This window comes from Azolla caroliniana, unplaced genomic scaffold (genome assembly GCF_043228905.1).
Source record: "Azolla caroliniana isolate FFs.n. ecotype wild unplaced genomic scaffold, voAzoCaro1.0.p SCAF_4, whole genome shotgun sequence".
NCBI lineage: Eukaryota > Viridiplantae > Streptophyta > Polypodiopsida > Salviniales > Salviniaceae > Azolla > Azolla caroliniana.
The window spans coordinates 5484608-5499361 of record NW_028230439.1 but is presented as its reverse complement, the minus strand read 5'-3'; positions in this window follow the sequence as shown (position 1 = coordinate 5499361).

Sequence of the window (14754 nt, the reverse complement as noted above, 5' to 3'; positions counted from 1 at the left end):
GAGGTTATTCATTCTCATAGGTGAAATAGCATCGGTACATTTTAGTAGAGAGTCTCAAGAATTTACTAGGAGAGAAATGAATTTGGTGTAGGATTTGATTGATAATATGTGGAATGCAAACTCAAATGTGATTGAACTTGGAACATTGTAATATAGTGTGGTATTCATAGTCATGAAGTTATTAAAGGCAAAAATATGCATATCAACAAGTCTCCTAGACAATGCCCCTTGCTTGTTTCACATCAAAGAGAATGTGAGATAAGTTGTATGGAAACATGTGTGGATATGGGACAATGCAATGAGCTCTCTCGCATGTCTAGGTGAGTCCAACTATCCCATTTGGAGATGCCAATGGACTATGTAGGTTGTGGCAACCTTTATAGTATAATATGTGAAACATAAACATCCACATCTCTCATGAAGGAATATATTGTCATGTTATTGAGCAAGTGTAACGGATCATATCCATCTAGAATACAAAACTTTTGTTTCATATTTGTTTACTTGCTTCCCATTTTATTCTAAGGAAGTCAAAGTGAGGGTAACTTTTAACCCTTTCCATGTCACGATCTCAGAGGGAAGTGATCCAATCTCAAGAAGTAAGATAACGTATGGTATCATTCTCCTAGATCGGAACCAAAATGGAACATTTTCAAGTAGAATTTTAGAGTTGTTGAGTGACAAACGGTGCTCACAAAAATTTGTTGTTGGATGTTGTAATTGAGGGTGCATATTGTGATCATGAGAAATATGTTGGTACGGATAGAGAAAGTTTGTAAAGAAAGACAAATTATCTTTCCACGGGAGATGCACTTTCACTGAATAACATATGCATCACAAATATAATGTAAATATAGAACTGATAAATACATATGGTATGTACTTCCCTAAATCTCCTTAAAATATTCCCTAATCCATTTTTTGCAAGAGATTAGTTTATGATAATTATGTATGTTTTACAACCCTCATCAACAACATTGTGCTCAAAATTTCAAAAATCAAACAATACAAGTTTTAGAAATATTTGTACATATGTCCCTACAATCTAAAGCTTTATTGTAGAGATTCATATTAATCGATGACCAACAAATTTTTTTGTGGACATTCGTGTATTTTACACACTCATTTCTAGATGCACGTACATGCATATGTAGAGTCTCACGAATGCATACAAATATCGCAAATGTTTACTTGAAAATCAATGACCACCCTTTAATATCATAGACTCATTCATTCCTTTCAGTCATATTCTACATTTCCAACTTCACAACATATACATTCAATTTCTTGCTCTCTCTGGCTTTATAACATGGTATACACAATATATGTTTCTGGCATTAATTCATTTTCAGTACTTACTCGCACTTGCTTGTCTTTCATCATTCCATTGATCTAATGACTTAATACAAGGTATCTATTCAATCATTCTAGTTCTATAATTTGTTTTTTTATAACACTGTTTTTTTGCTAATATTATTCTCCTTACTTCATCCTTCCAAGCCAATGTTTGCAAGCAAGTTATGATCTCCACTCCCATTTTGTCTCATCAATCTCCCGTGCCTTGCCAATCCTCTTTTTTATCCTATCTAAGCTCTAGGCATACACACCAACTATGTTAGGATGTGATATGTGCTTTATATGTCATCTCCCCTCTTTTTATCCTTGCAATATCTTGAGAATCTCACACCCAATTTCTCATGTCATCTCCTTCCTTTTCTTCTAAAGGCCCTCTTCTAATATTGCCCCCACATGTCAAACTATTCCCTATCACGTGCCTTAAAGATAAACTCCAAATGTGATTACCCACATGTGATACAGGTAACTAATAGTTGATCTTGTAAATCCAATGACAATATGATAACATAACTTTGCGTCGTGCATGTTTTGTTTCTCCAGTATCTTCTCATGTTTCCACACTTTGAATAGTTTAGTATTTATTGTCAATTCCCCCTAAGGTCCACAAGAACATGTAGGATTCTAGAACAATTACCCTTATTCTCTTGTTGACTCATTAAGCTTAAACCATGATTACCTTTTGCATGTACATTTGGCATTTTAATTGAATTCAAACTTTTCTTGTCTTTAGTTTTTGCATTTGATTTTACATTTACTTAATAGATTACTCATTTTGGTTATTCCATCTTGGTGCTCACTTCTCTCTCAACCTTCTACATCAAACACTTTTGGCTCCATCAATTCCCCTTTTGACTCAGTATGACCACTATAATTGGCATCATGTAGCCTCAGTGTAGTTCCATTAGGCCAACAGAGTGTGCACCTTCCACATCCCTAACACCAAAACTTACTCTACAATATCGATTTTTGTCCTTCCTATGCTTCACTTCCACCCAACCCAAATGATATTGCTCCACAGTATTGTGACATTCCACGCTCACACCACCACACTTGAGCTTGACGTCACTGCATTGATATGCATCTTAGTTGCAATAAAACTAAAAGCATTCATTTTCTCCCTTGAATGTCTTCCTTCTTTTACACCTACCTAATTCTTTCACATTTCCTTTTTTACTTGGTCTTTCCCTTTCACACTTACACATACATCTACACTCACTTATTTTATGTCATATGTACCTTTCACTCCCACATTAAACACACATGCACACCTTTTTAAAACTTTTTGTATCAATATCTTTTATTTTCTCACAACATTTGATCTTATGTTCACACACAATAGTCACACATAAACATATCCTCACAAGTAATTTTGGTTGAATTTCGTTGTTTACATATTGTCAACAAAGAGGGAGATCAAGGGTATGACTTTATTGTCTCAAGGTTATAAGGTTCTAGCGTTGCTCCAAGAAATAAAATCTCGATAGTATGATTGCCATTCTTATGCAAAAAGTATTGTCTAACTTTAAGTATTTTTTGGGTTGTACCTTAAGGTAGAATGAAAACCTTAAAGCTTTGGCTACTACATAAACCTAAAGATAAGATTGTGCGATAAACCAAAAACGCCCGTCACGCCTTTTTAGGCATTTGATGTTTAGATATTAGAACTTATGTTCACTTCATGTGGAGATATTTCTCAAGCAACCTTTATTTATAAGGAAAGATCTAGGCATACTACAAATGAGCATAGGAGGATGTTGGGATTAACGTAGGATATGTTGCACACCATATGAATCTACCCCTATTATGGGCCTAGAAGATAAGGCATTCATGTGAAATGCAGATTGAACTATCATAATAAAGAGCCAATGATCTTCCATTCAAACACAGTCCCACTTATATTTCATTACTCAATTCTAGTTTCGTGATATTCTAATATAAGATGTTATCTCATGCTTTTGTTTGTGTTTTCATATCTTGTTCATCATTGCCATATCTTTGCTAGGCCCATCAAGGAGTAGGCTTATACAATTCATGTCTAAAAAATATGTACTACCCCATCAACTTTCCCTAAGCTATGCCATGTGCTTGTGTGGTTTCTATGAATCACTGTAAAAAAATATCACTCAAGGATATGCTTCACTAAACGACAAGGAATCTCCAAGCTTTGCACATTAATAATTTTTTAAATTAATTTCTCCAATAATTTAAGCAGCGTTAAAGTAAAAATGTCAGTGATATTCTCACATTTAAAGCCTATGTATGGTAAAATACGCATTGAATTGGTTCATACAAAAGATGCAAATATGTGTAAGGAAAGAAAATACAACTCCATCATCGTGAAAATGTGGAAATTTGCTTATTTCATGTTTGATGAGGCATGGTTACGTTGTTGAAGTGCGTGAGCGGATCGGGAAGAGATACAATTTTTGTTGAGAGTTAGAGTGTAAGGACCAGTACTAAGACAGAGAAGTATTGTCAAGAATAGTACTAAAACAATGAAGGAATTAGTACCAAAAGATGAGGATTAGTACTAAGGGAGGTGTAGAACTCTCGAGAGAAGGAAGAGAGAGAGAGAGAGAGAGAGAGAGAGAGAGAGAGAGAGAGAGAGAGAGAGAGAGAGAATTGATAGTGGATCCTACAACAATAATTGACATATGTCTTCATTACTTTAAGGAGTTGATTGGTCCACAATTGTTAATGACAGATGAGGTGAGTAGAGCATGTCATGAGTTTTATGATCTGGTTGGATGTATTGTGCATGATCTCATTAGTCATGAATTGGATGCGGATTTCACTGAGGATGAGGTGGATGTAGTTTTAAGGCATCTTCCTAGTGGTAAGAGCCCTGGTTGGGATGGCTTGACAAATGAAGTTTTTAAGAGATATTCCAACATTTTAAAGGGGCCCTTGACTTTAATGTTTCAACAGTCTTGGGATTCTGGTTGTATGCCTCAAGCTTGGAAGATTGGTCTAATTAAACTAGTTCCAAAGGTGGCATCTCCTGAGTCATTTCATCAATGGAGACCTATTTCTTTGATGGGGGGGTTGTACAAGATATTTACGAAGGTCTTGGCAAATAGATTACAAAAGTATTTTCCAAAGTTGATACACCCCGCCCAATATGGTTTTATTGCAGGTAGAAATATATTGCATAATGTGTTGAATGTTCAAATGGCCATGGATTATGCTCGAAACACTCATCAAGAATTGATTATGGTGTAATTAGATTTAGAGAAATCTTATGATCATGTTAATTGGTCATTTGTTTCTGGGTTAATGCATACAATGGGCTTTGGCCCTTGTATGTATCGCCTCATATTTTTATTAGGACAAGGTGCAATGTCTCGAGTAATGCTTAATGGGGGAGTTATATAAGATATTGCCCTCACAAGATCCGTTCGTCAAGGATGCCCTCTTAGCCCATTGTTGTTTGCTATTGTTACTCATCCTTTGTTAATGATGCTAGCAAGACTTGCAATAAATGGTGACATTGTGGGTTTACACCTTCCGTCCGGAGGGCAAATAGTAGCACAAGCTTTGGCGAATGATTCTTTCATGTTTTTATAAGCCTCACGGGAGAATCTTGAGAAGGGGATGCTTGTATGGAATCAGTTTGCATTGGCTTCCGGATTACATATTAATTGGAGGAAGTCTAGTCTCATATCATGCATTGAAAGGGATTTGGAATGTTTAGGATGGCAAGGATCCGTGGTGAAGAAAGGCTCTATTTTTCGACACTTGGGCTATCCATTAGGAATGAATGTTACAAATGGTCAATTGATTGAATGGATGTCTAGTAAGTTGAGGGATAAGTTCATGTATTGGAAGTTACAATCTTGGCCATTTCATGTTCGCTTGAAGGTTGTATAATGTATTATGGAACCCATGATATTATATTACTTGCCATTATTGCCATGGACAAAGAAGGCATTGAATTCTGTTTTGGAACCTCTTCGATATTTGTTGTGGAAGAAGAGGGATAAGATGGGAATCACATGGATTGCTTGGAATCATCTAGCAACCCCTAAGCGATTGGGGGGGGGGTTGGAATATTGAACTTATCTATGCATATGATGGCTCGTAGATTTTCATTATTACAAGACATGTGTTCAAACTCACAACCATGGATATCTATTGTTCGATATTTCATTGAGAACAAGGGTTTAACACATGGGAGGACAACGATTAAGGCTTCATGGTGGCAATTACTGAATGGATGTATTTCACTTAGGATTCCGAGTTCTTCATGTGTTCAACACTAAGTTACCTCATGGCAAGAAGCACTCTTGTTATGTGTATGGAAACCATCATCTAGTAGAGAGCATTATAACTCTTTGCAAAAAGAGTTACTTGTGTCTTCTCGGTTATTATGTTGGCCAGGAAAGGAGAGATTGCGTTCTCAATTTAATCATTTGTTTCGTTTGGGGGTCAAAGAGGTGGGAGATATAGTTGAGGTTCCATCTCAAAGAATTTTGGAGTTTACTGAAGCACGACAATTATTACGCATCCCGCCTAATTATGGGTTTATTTGGCAACAACTACAGAATATTGCATTGCTGCAAGGTCCCTTACCTCTACAAACAGGAGAACAATAGTGGATTGATTGGAGTTTAAGGGGTCAAACACCATTGTTACAAGTGACTACTAATCTTTTGTATCATTGTTCTATTGAGTCTCTTGGATGGTTATCATCTAAGGCTGAAGAAGAATGGAAAATACACAAATCTGATCATGGGTGGTGGTAGATCTTACAACGTAGTTGGCATTCTAAATTGCCACTTGTTGCAAAGGTATTCATTTGGAGAGTTTTGATCGGAGGATTGCCTTTGGGATTGCCTTTAAAGCGTTGTGGACTAGCAACGGGTACCTGCTTCTTTTGCACAGTTCAGATAGAAGATAGTACTCATTGATTTATACAATGTCCAATTGCTTGTCAAATTTGGAGTTACATTTCTCAAATTTGGCAAGTTTTATCACGGAGTTATTTGACACCTAGACAATGGGTGTTTGCACAATTTACATAGGCTAACCCAAAATCAGAGATGGAGATTGTTTTCCTATTTCTGAGATATTGGGGATTGCGTCATAATTGGAACATGCGCAACACTTTTGTATTCGATGGTAGACATGGAGTGAAAGCATATCTATGAAAGTTGAAGGGAGAACTAATGTGGCAATTTTCTTTATTGGAACAAGTGGAAATTCTTTCCTCGGTGGAGTGTTCATCTTGCCTATTGGCAATTCAACATGTTCCACTACCCATGTAGTGTAGTGTGGTTTTTGTGTGACCATACTCCATTGTCACACGTATTGTAATTAGTGTTTTTCACACACATTTATTAATATAATTGTGTGTTTTCACCGAGAGAGAGAGAGAGAGAGAGAGAGAGAGAGAGAGAGAGAGAGAGAGAGAGAATGAGGATAACAAAATATATATATTATGTTAAGGGAATATACAATAGTAGCTAGGAGGCTTAAGATTGGCGTTGAACCAATTTGGTTCGAAATAATGCCTTGTGCCTCCTTTTATAGTGTTCTCAAGAGTACTCCTGAAGTTTCTAGAATGTTCCAGAAAAATCTAGAATATACATCAATTTTCTATAGTAAAACTTAAATGAAAACAATATTTTTTGTATTACAACATATAGTCCAATGGTCAAGAGCTGGACCCATGTAACATAAGGTCATGGGTTCGAGTCTTGCCATATCATGACACTATCCCCCGTCGTTTTGGATTGAGGACCCGGTTTGTCTGGATATTGAAGATGGAAGTCTTCAAAAAGAGCACGACCATTGGTCACTTTCTCTATTGGTTCCCAAGTATACTCGTTGGGACTATATCCTAGCCAATCGACTAAATAGTAGAGCTTGTTGCGAACAATCTTGGAATCGAGGATGGCGGCAATCTCGTACTCAGGTCCATCTTCAAGCTTGATTAGGAATAGAGGTTGTTTAATACGACCTGGGAAGGTGCTGTCTTGATAGGGTTCGAGGAGAGAACTATGAAACACATGGGGTAGTCCTTGGGGATACGCAAGTGCGTATCCTGCTTTATGCAGACGACATAGTTTTGCTCTCTAAATCTGAGCATGACCTACAAAGGCACAATGCCTTCGATGACTTTTGCATACAACGAGGATTGGTAGTGAATCTAGGGAAAACTAAAGTCCTTATCTTCCACACGTCGGCCCAAGTTAGAGCTAAGTGTCACCTAACTATCTCCCATAGCCCAGTTGAGGTGGTTGGATCATCTGTCTATCTCGGAGTTACTTTCAATGCCCGCTCAGGTAAATTTTCGATGACACAAGCAACGAAGGATAGACTTACGAGAGGACATGCATCCCTCTCAATCCTCGAGAGACAATGCCATCAAGCATACTTCCAGGAGACACAAACTAAAGGGTGGCTCTTTGACTCATTAGTGACTCCCTCTCTCATGTATGCATCAACGGTTTGGGCTCCAGGACTACCATCTTTCATGTGGACGCAATTAGAGAGACCATTGGTGATGATGTTATCACGCCAACTCCGAAGCAAATCGTCGGTCCCACATGACATTATTAGGGCTGAGTTCGCTCTACCCCCGATGTTAGTAGAAGCACTTTTTCAACTTGTAGTCTTTATCCATAGGATACATAACCAACCACTTGATAGAATATCCCATCAAGCCTTTAAGGCTTCTCGAGCACTGTATGAGTCCGACTATACTAGCTCATGGTATGGCATGATGGTGAGTTGGCTTCTTGCGAATGGTCTAGATATTAATAACCTCCCCCCCCTTAAGTACGACCACACGATTGATCAGACTTTAATCTCTCATGAAGACCGTAATAAAGTAATACGCCAAGAAATATGGCAAATTTATACTCGATATACATGGATCACCCCACTAGAGCCACTCCCATCTAAAATGTTGTACTATAAGGAACACTTCATGCACTTCTCTAAGTTAGGTTTTATTGCGCGGCCAAGATATCTAGATGTATTCTTACCACATGCACTAAGGGTTGCCATTGGTCAACTTAGAATATCATCTCACCGACTTGAGATTGAGAATGGACGTTATGCCACATAGAGAGAGAGGATGAGTACCATTTTACATGCAAATGTCCCACCTATGCCGAGATAAGGGCAAAATACCAAGACATACTTGGTTCCTCTCCCACCCTCCCTAAACTTTTAGATACACTAGATATAAAGAAATTAGGCAGATACATCTTAGAATTGAAACAACATGGAGAGAATAAGTTACAAAACATTGATAATAATGTTGCTAATGTTTACCAACATGTAACAAATGAAGTTGTTCAAGAACATGGGGAGACAATGAATGTCGACACACTTGCACCACTCGGGCTTTTCCTTGATGAAGCAAAATATCAAAGAAGAACCAAACGCCCTCGGATGTCAGGTTTCAAAGCAACCCGACGAGATGTCGAAGCAATAAAGAAAAAAAGGGAACGTGAGCTACACCGCCTAGAAGCCATGGTGGGGGCACTCTGTACACCGGGACCATGGGTCACACCCACACCAAAAACCTTTGACCTCCCACTTCTTTTTTAGAGACTTGGGTGGAAATGAAATTAGGCTTAGTTCAAAGTTTTGTACACTACTAGAACTCTTTTAGCTGAAGCTATTTTCTTTTATTTTAGTTTTGATGATTGGATAAACACTCGTTTTTGTTGTAAACCAACTGTCTCATGGGCCAATTTTGGCCTTAGAAGATGTTAATATATATTTCTTTCTTTCTTTCTTCACGCATGACAATTTCGGCGGTTTCTTCACTGGAGATTTCCTTAACAGTAGTAGGAAATGGGCCATCTTCGTATATCGATCTACTACTGTTAAGATTGCATCGAATCCCTTAGAGACTGGAAGATCTGTGATGAAATCTAGGGCAATGGATTGCCATGGCTTGCTTGGAATTGGTAATGGTTCTAATAAACCATATGGATGATGCCTTGGAATTTTTGCTCTGCAACATGTATCACAAGTCTGAACAAAATCTTCGGCAACTTGTCGCATATGGGGCCACCAGAATGATCGTTGTACTAAATCTAGTGTTTTAGTACTACCAAAATGCCCAGTTGTATATGTGTCATCACAGTTTTGGACTACTTGAAGGTAACAAGTACCATTAGGAACATACAAGAGTTTTTTAAGGAATAGTAATCCATCATGACATTCGAATTGTCGATAGTCCGTACCTGGTTGTTGCGACTATGAACAAGATGCTCGAGAGGGATCAATTTGTGTTAGAATGGCTTGAGCGAAAACATCTGTCTTCAAGTCCTCACGTATGGTATCGATAACGTGGGAATCCAAGGGCATACCGAAGACCTGTGCTGCTTGCAGTCATGTCGGACCCAAGATTACTTGCTTTTGGTTATCGAAAGCCAGCTCGCCGGGATGCGGTGCTACATACGAATGTCGTGATAATGCATCTGCCTTCCCTTGTTGCTTCTCCGGACGATATGTAATTTTGAAGTCGAAACGAGTGAGGAATTGGGCCCACCGAGCTTGACGTCGATTTAACACACGAGCATTCTGAAAGTAGGCAAGGTTTTTGTGATCACTGAATACGATGACTTGATGAGAAGACCCCTCTAGAAAATGCCTCCATTGAGTAAAAGAGTCCACTATTGCTAATAGCTCATTATCATGAATTTCATAGTTGATTTCCACGGCGTCAAACTTGAGTGAATGGAAAGCCATAGGATGTAGCTTTTCATCATCGCCTTGTTGAGACAGAATGATACCCAAGGCGAAATTTGACGCGTCTGCTTCAATGATGAATGGTTTTTCTGGATCAACATGCGCTAAAATAGGAGCTGATGTAAATGCCTTCTTAAGACTCTCAAAAGCAAAGTCCGCTTCTTCAGACCAAACGAATGATTTTCCCTTCCTGGTAAGTTGTGTGAGAGGTAGAACAAGCTTTGAGTAATCCTGTATGAACTTGCGGTAGGAATTGGCAAAGCCTAAAAAACATTGCACATCTCACAACGAACGCAGAGTCTGCCACTCTACCACCATTTTGACCTTAGCTGGATCTATGGAGATGCCTTCCGAGGAAATGACATAGCCCAAAAATTCTACCTGGTTGCACCCGAAACTACATTTTTCTAGTTTTGCATAAAGACCATGTTCTCGAAGTCGTTTTAGTACTAATAGTACATGAGAATCATGCTCTTCTTGGGTCTTCGAATAAACCAGTAGGTCATCCAAATAGATGATCAAAAAATTGTCCAAGAGATCTCGGAATATATCACTTGTCATGTGTTGGAAGACTGTTGCCGCATTAGTGAGGCCGAATGGCATGACCGTATACTCGAAGTGACCATATCTAGTGCGAAACGCAGTCTTCCATTCATCTCCTGGTCGGATCCGTACGAGGTTATATGCTCCTCGTAAGTCGATCTTTGTGACTAACCTTGCACCATTGATCTGTTCTAAAAGATTGAGATAAGGGGGAGTGCATACCTATTCCTGATGGTGATTTTATTCAACCCACGGTAATCTACGATGAGACAAAGTGATCCATCCTTTTTCTTGACGAAGAAAATGGGTGCGCTGGCTGGAGATTTCGAAAGTCGAATGAAACCATTTTCCAAATTCTCCTCTATATAGGCTCGAAGGACTTCTAGCTCGGTTGGTGACAAATTGTAGATTGGTCCCCATGGTGGCTCTTTTCCCGGTTGTAAATCGATGGGGCAATCATACGGTCGATTGTGAGGAAGCGTATTAGCTCATACTTTATCGAACACATCGGCATAATGACGATACTTCTCTAGAAGTTGAATGGTGGACTCCTCTTTAGTGGTGCTGGAGGGTTTTACTGATATTGCAAAGAGAAACATTTCTTCCTTGCGTCCTTCCTCACACAACTGATGTAGCGAAATGGTTGTAATCTTATGAGTAGATCGTCGGGTTTGTCGACCCCGTATTTCTCTTGTTCTCTAATCTATGTCTGGGTTATGTAATTCGAACCATGGTAATCCCAAAACAATGGGATGTTCTGGGATACTAATTATATTAAATGATATTACACACGCTAAGTTATCTAGGACAATATTAACGGGCTCTAACTCTTCTATGATATTTCCGGAAGCGATGGGACGACCAACAATGACTACTACAGAGGCTGGACACGAGAGTTTTCTTAGGGATATCTGATGAGCTTGGGCAAAATTCTTATCCATGAAGCAAGAGTTGGCTCCGGAATCTAAGAGTGCTAAGACATGTACTGGAGGAGTACTTTTAGTACTAACCATTACTTGAGCTAAGAACACATTGCTAACTTGCTTAGAAGAAATGGAACCACTAATGGGCTGCACAGATTTAGGTTGTCCAACCAAACAACTCCTATTTTGGCTAGACTTAATCGTTTAACTCTTCTTCTAGTTGACTAAGGATTTCAAATTTGTTTGAAAGGATCGGGCTATTAGGACTATCGGACACACCTAGAGAAATAGACTCGGTTTTAGTACTATTAGTATTAGTGGTTATTTCATTTACTTGCCTTTTTGGCCGATGGGGACAGTTCACTGCAATATGCCCCGGTCCCCCGCAATACAGACATAGTCGATTTGCCCTGCGTTGCTGCTTTTCTTCTTCCGATAGTGGTCCGCGACGACGTGTGATGTCGATTTCCATTGGAGTCGGAGTATTTGTTGGAGATGCATTATATGACTCCCTCGGAAAAGGTTTCGCTACCACTGAGGTGTAGGTGGACCACGATCTTGCCCTTGGCCTCTGGAATTGCCGTTCCGAACATCGTTCGAAAAGACGGTTGTCGCATCTCACTGCGCGACTGATTGCTTCTGTTAATGACTTTGGTTCTTCAAGGAAGGTCAAGAGTAAATCCTTGACATCGTTGCGTAAACCATAAGGAAATTGCTCCATCAATGCTTGATCATCCCAAGGGATATTGGCGGCGAGTATGCGGAAATCTACAGCGTATACGGAAGCTGGACGATCACCTTGGCATAATCGCCGGATTTTGTTGATTACAGTTCTTATGCTGTCAATATCTCCAAAACAGGCTTTAAACTCACTTATAAATTCTTCAAAATTGTTTAGTAATGGAGATTCCTTTTCTAACAATGGAGCGAACCATGCCAACGTTGAGCCACTAAGTAGGGTGCCTACTAGTCCCACTCGTGATGCATCGGTGGGATATCGAGAAGGATGCATTTGAATGAATAATCGTACCTGATTAAGGAATCCTCTAAACTGCGATCGTGTTCCATTGAATTTCATGGGAAGGCTGATCTTGGGTTCTTTATGAATCCCTTGCGTATTGGGTCCTTGTTGTTGCATCGCTACTAAGGTTGCTTCGAGTTGTTGCACGCGTACCACTAGTTCCCCATGTTGTTGTTGTGTCTATTGTTTTTCTAAGGAGATTTGTTGAAGATCCCCAAACAACCGTTGATTTTCTTGTTCCAAAGCAAGGAATTTCTCTTTCAAGCATTGCAGCTCTGAGAAAACGGATTGATATTCTTGAGCGCTAACAGTGGCCATAATATGAGAGAAAAGAGGAATAAGAGATTAGTATGAAGAGAGGGAGAAGTAAGAAGATAAAGGAAGAGAAGGAAGGAGAGAGAAATCGGTTCAAACTGTCAAGAGCAATACTAAGACAGAGAAGTATTGTCAGGAACAGTGCTAAAACAGAGAAGGAATTAGTACTAAAAGATGAGGATTAGTACTAAGGGAGGTGTAGAACTCTCGAGAGAAGGAGAGAGTGAATGAGAGAGAGAGAGAAAGAAAGAAAGAAAGAAAGAAAGAAAGATATATTAATGTCTTCTAAGGCCAAATTTGGCCCATGAGACAAATGGTTTACAAAAAATGGGATATTAACCCATTCATCGAAAGTAAAAAATCAAAATAAGATAAAAAATAGTTCTAAAAAAAACATGTTCTACAATGAAAAGATGTTATACTAGGCCTAATTTCATTTCCATCCAAGTCTCTCGAAGAGAAGTGGGAGGTTAAAGGGCTGCGATGTGGATGTGGCCCGTGGTCCCAATGTAAAAGGTACCCCAACCATAGCTTCTAGTCGACGTAGCTCATGTTCCCTTATCTTCTTAATATTTTCTGCTCCACATCGACTTGTTTTGAAGTCCAACATCCGAGGGCGTTTGGTTGTTGTTTGTATTTCTGCTTCCTCAAGGGAGAGGCCGAGCGGCGTAAGTGTATCCACATTCATCGTCTCCCCTTGTTCCTGAAAAATTACACTAGTTACATGTTGATGAATAGTAAAAGGGTTATGATTAACACTTTGTAATTTATTCTCCCTATGTTTTTTTAGCTCTAAGATATACCTACCTAGTCTTTTTACACTCAGGGTATCTAATAGTTTGGAGAGGGTGGGAGAGGGTCCTAATATTTCTTGGTATTTCGCCCGTATCTCGGCATAAGTTGGGCACTTGCATGTGAAGTGATACTCATCCTCTACCTCTATGTGGCATAACCTGCATAGCCTTTCCTCTCTAGGGACTCTATTAGCTTGACCATTCTCAATCTCAAGTTGGTGAGATGATATCCTAAGTTGTCCAATGGCCACCCTTAGTGCATTTGATAAGAATGTATCTAGATATGTTGGTCGTGTAATAAAACCTAACTTAGAGAAGTGCAAGAAATGTTCCTTATAGTACAACATTTTAGATGGGAGTGGCTCTTGTGGGGTGATCCATTTATATCGAGTGTAAATTTGCCATATTTCTTAGCATATCACTTTATTACGGTCTTCATGAGAGATTAGAGTTTGATCAGTCCCATGGTTGTACTTAAGGGGAGGTAGGTTATTAATGTCTACACTATTTGCAAGTAACCAACTCACCACAATGCTATACCAAGAGCTAGTGTCTCCATATGCATGTAGGGATCGGGATGCCTCAAAGGCTCGACGGGATATCCTATCTTGTGGTTGGCTATGTATCCGATGAATAAAAACTACCATTTGAAAGAGTGCTTCTACTAACATCAGGGGTAGACTAAACTCTGCTCTAATAATGTCATGTAGTACTGTTGATTTGCTTCGGAGTTGACGTTGTCGTGTTGCTATGCGCATGCGTGGAGAAGGGCGGGACCACGGGGGTCTTGGACTAAGGAGTAGAGGAGAAGGAATCGGACACGGAATGGAAGCTTTGCTCAAGAAGAAGAAGAATGAACAAGAGGAAGATGGAGACAAGATGAACAACCAGATGTATTAAAACGAAATGAACGATTACAAAATGGTGGCCGCATAGGCCGCACCAAACGACTACTCGAAACCCTAACCCTAACGCTCGACCTATGTGGTATACCTCGCACACTCAAAATAGGCAACCCTCACAATGGTGCCTTCCCTCTCCTTTTATAGCACAAGGAGGGGAAGACCGTTTACAAAAACGAGACTAA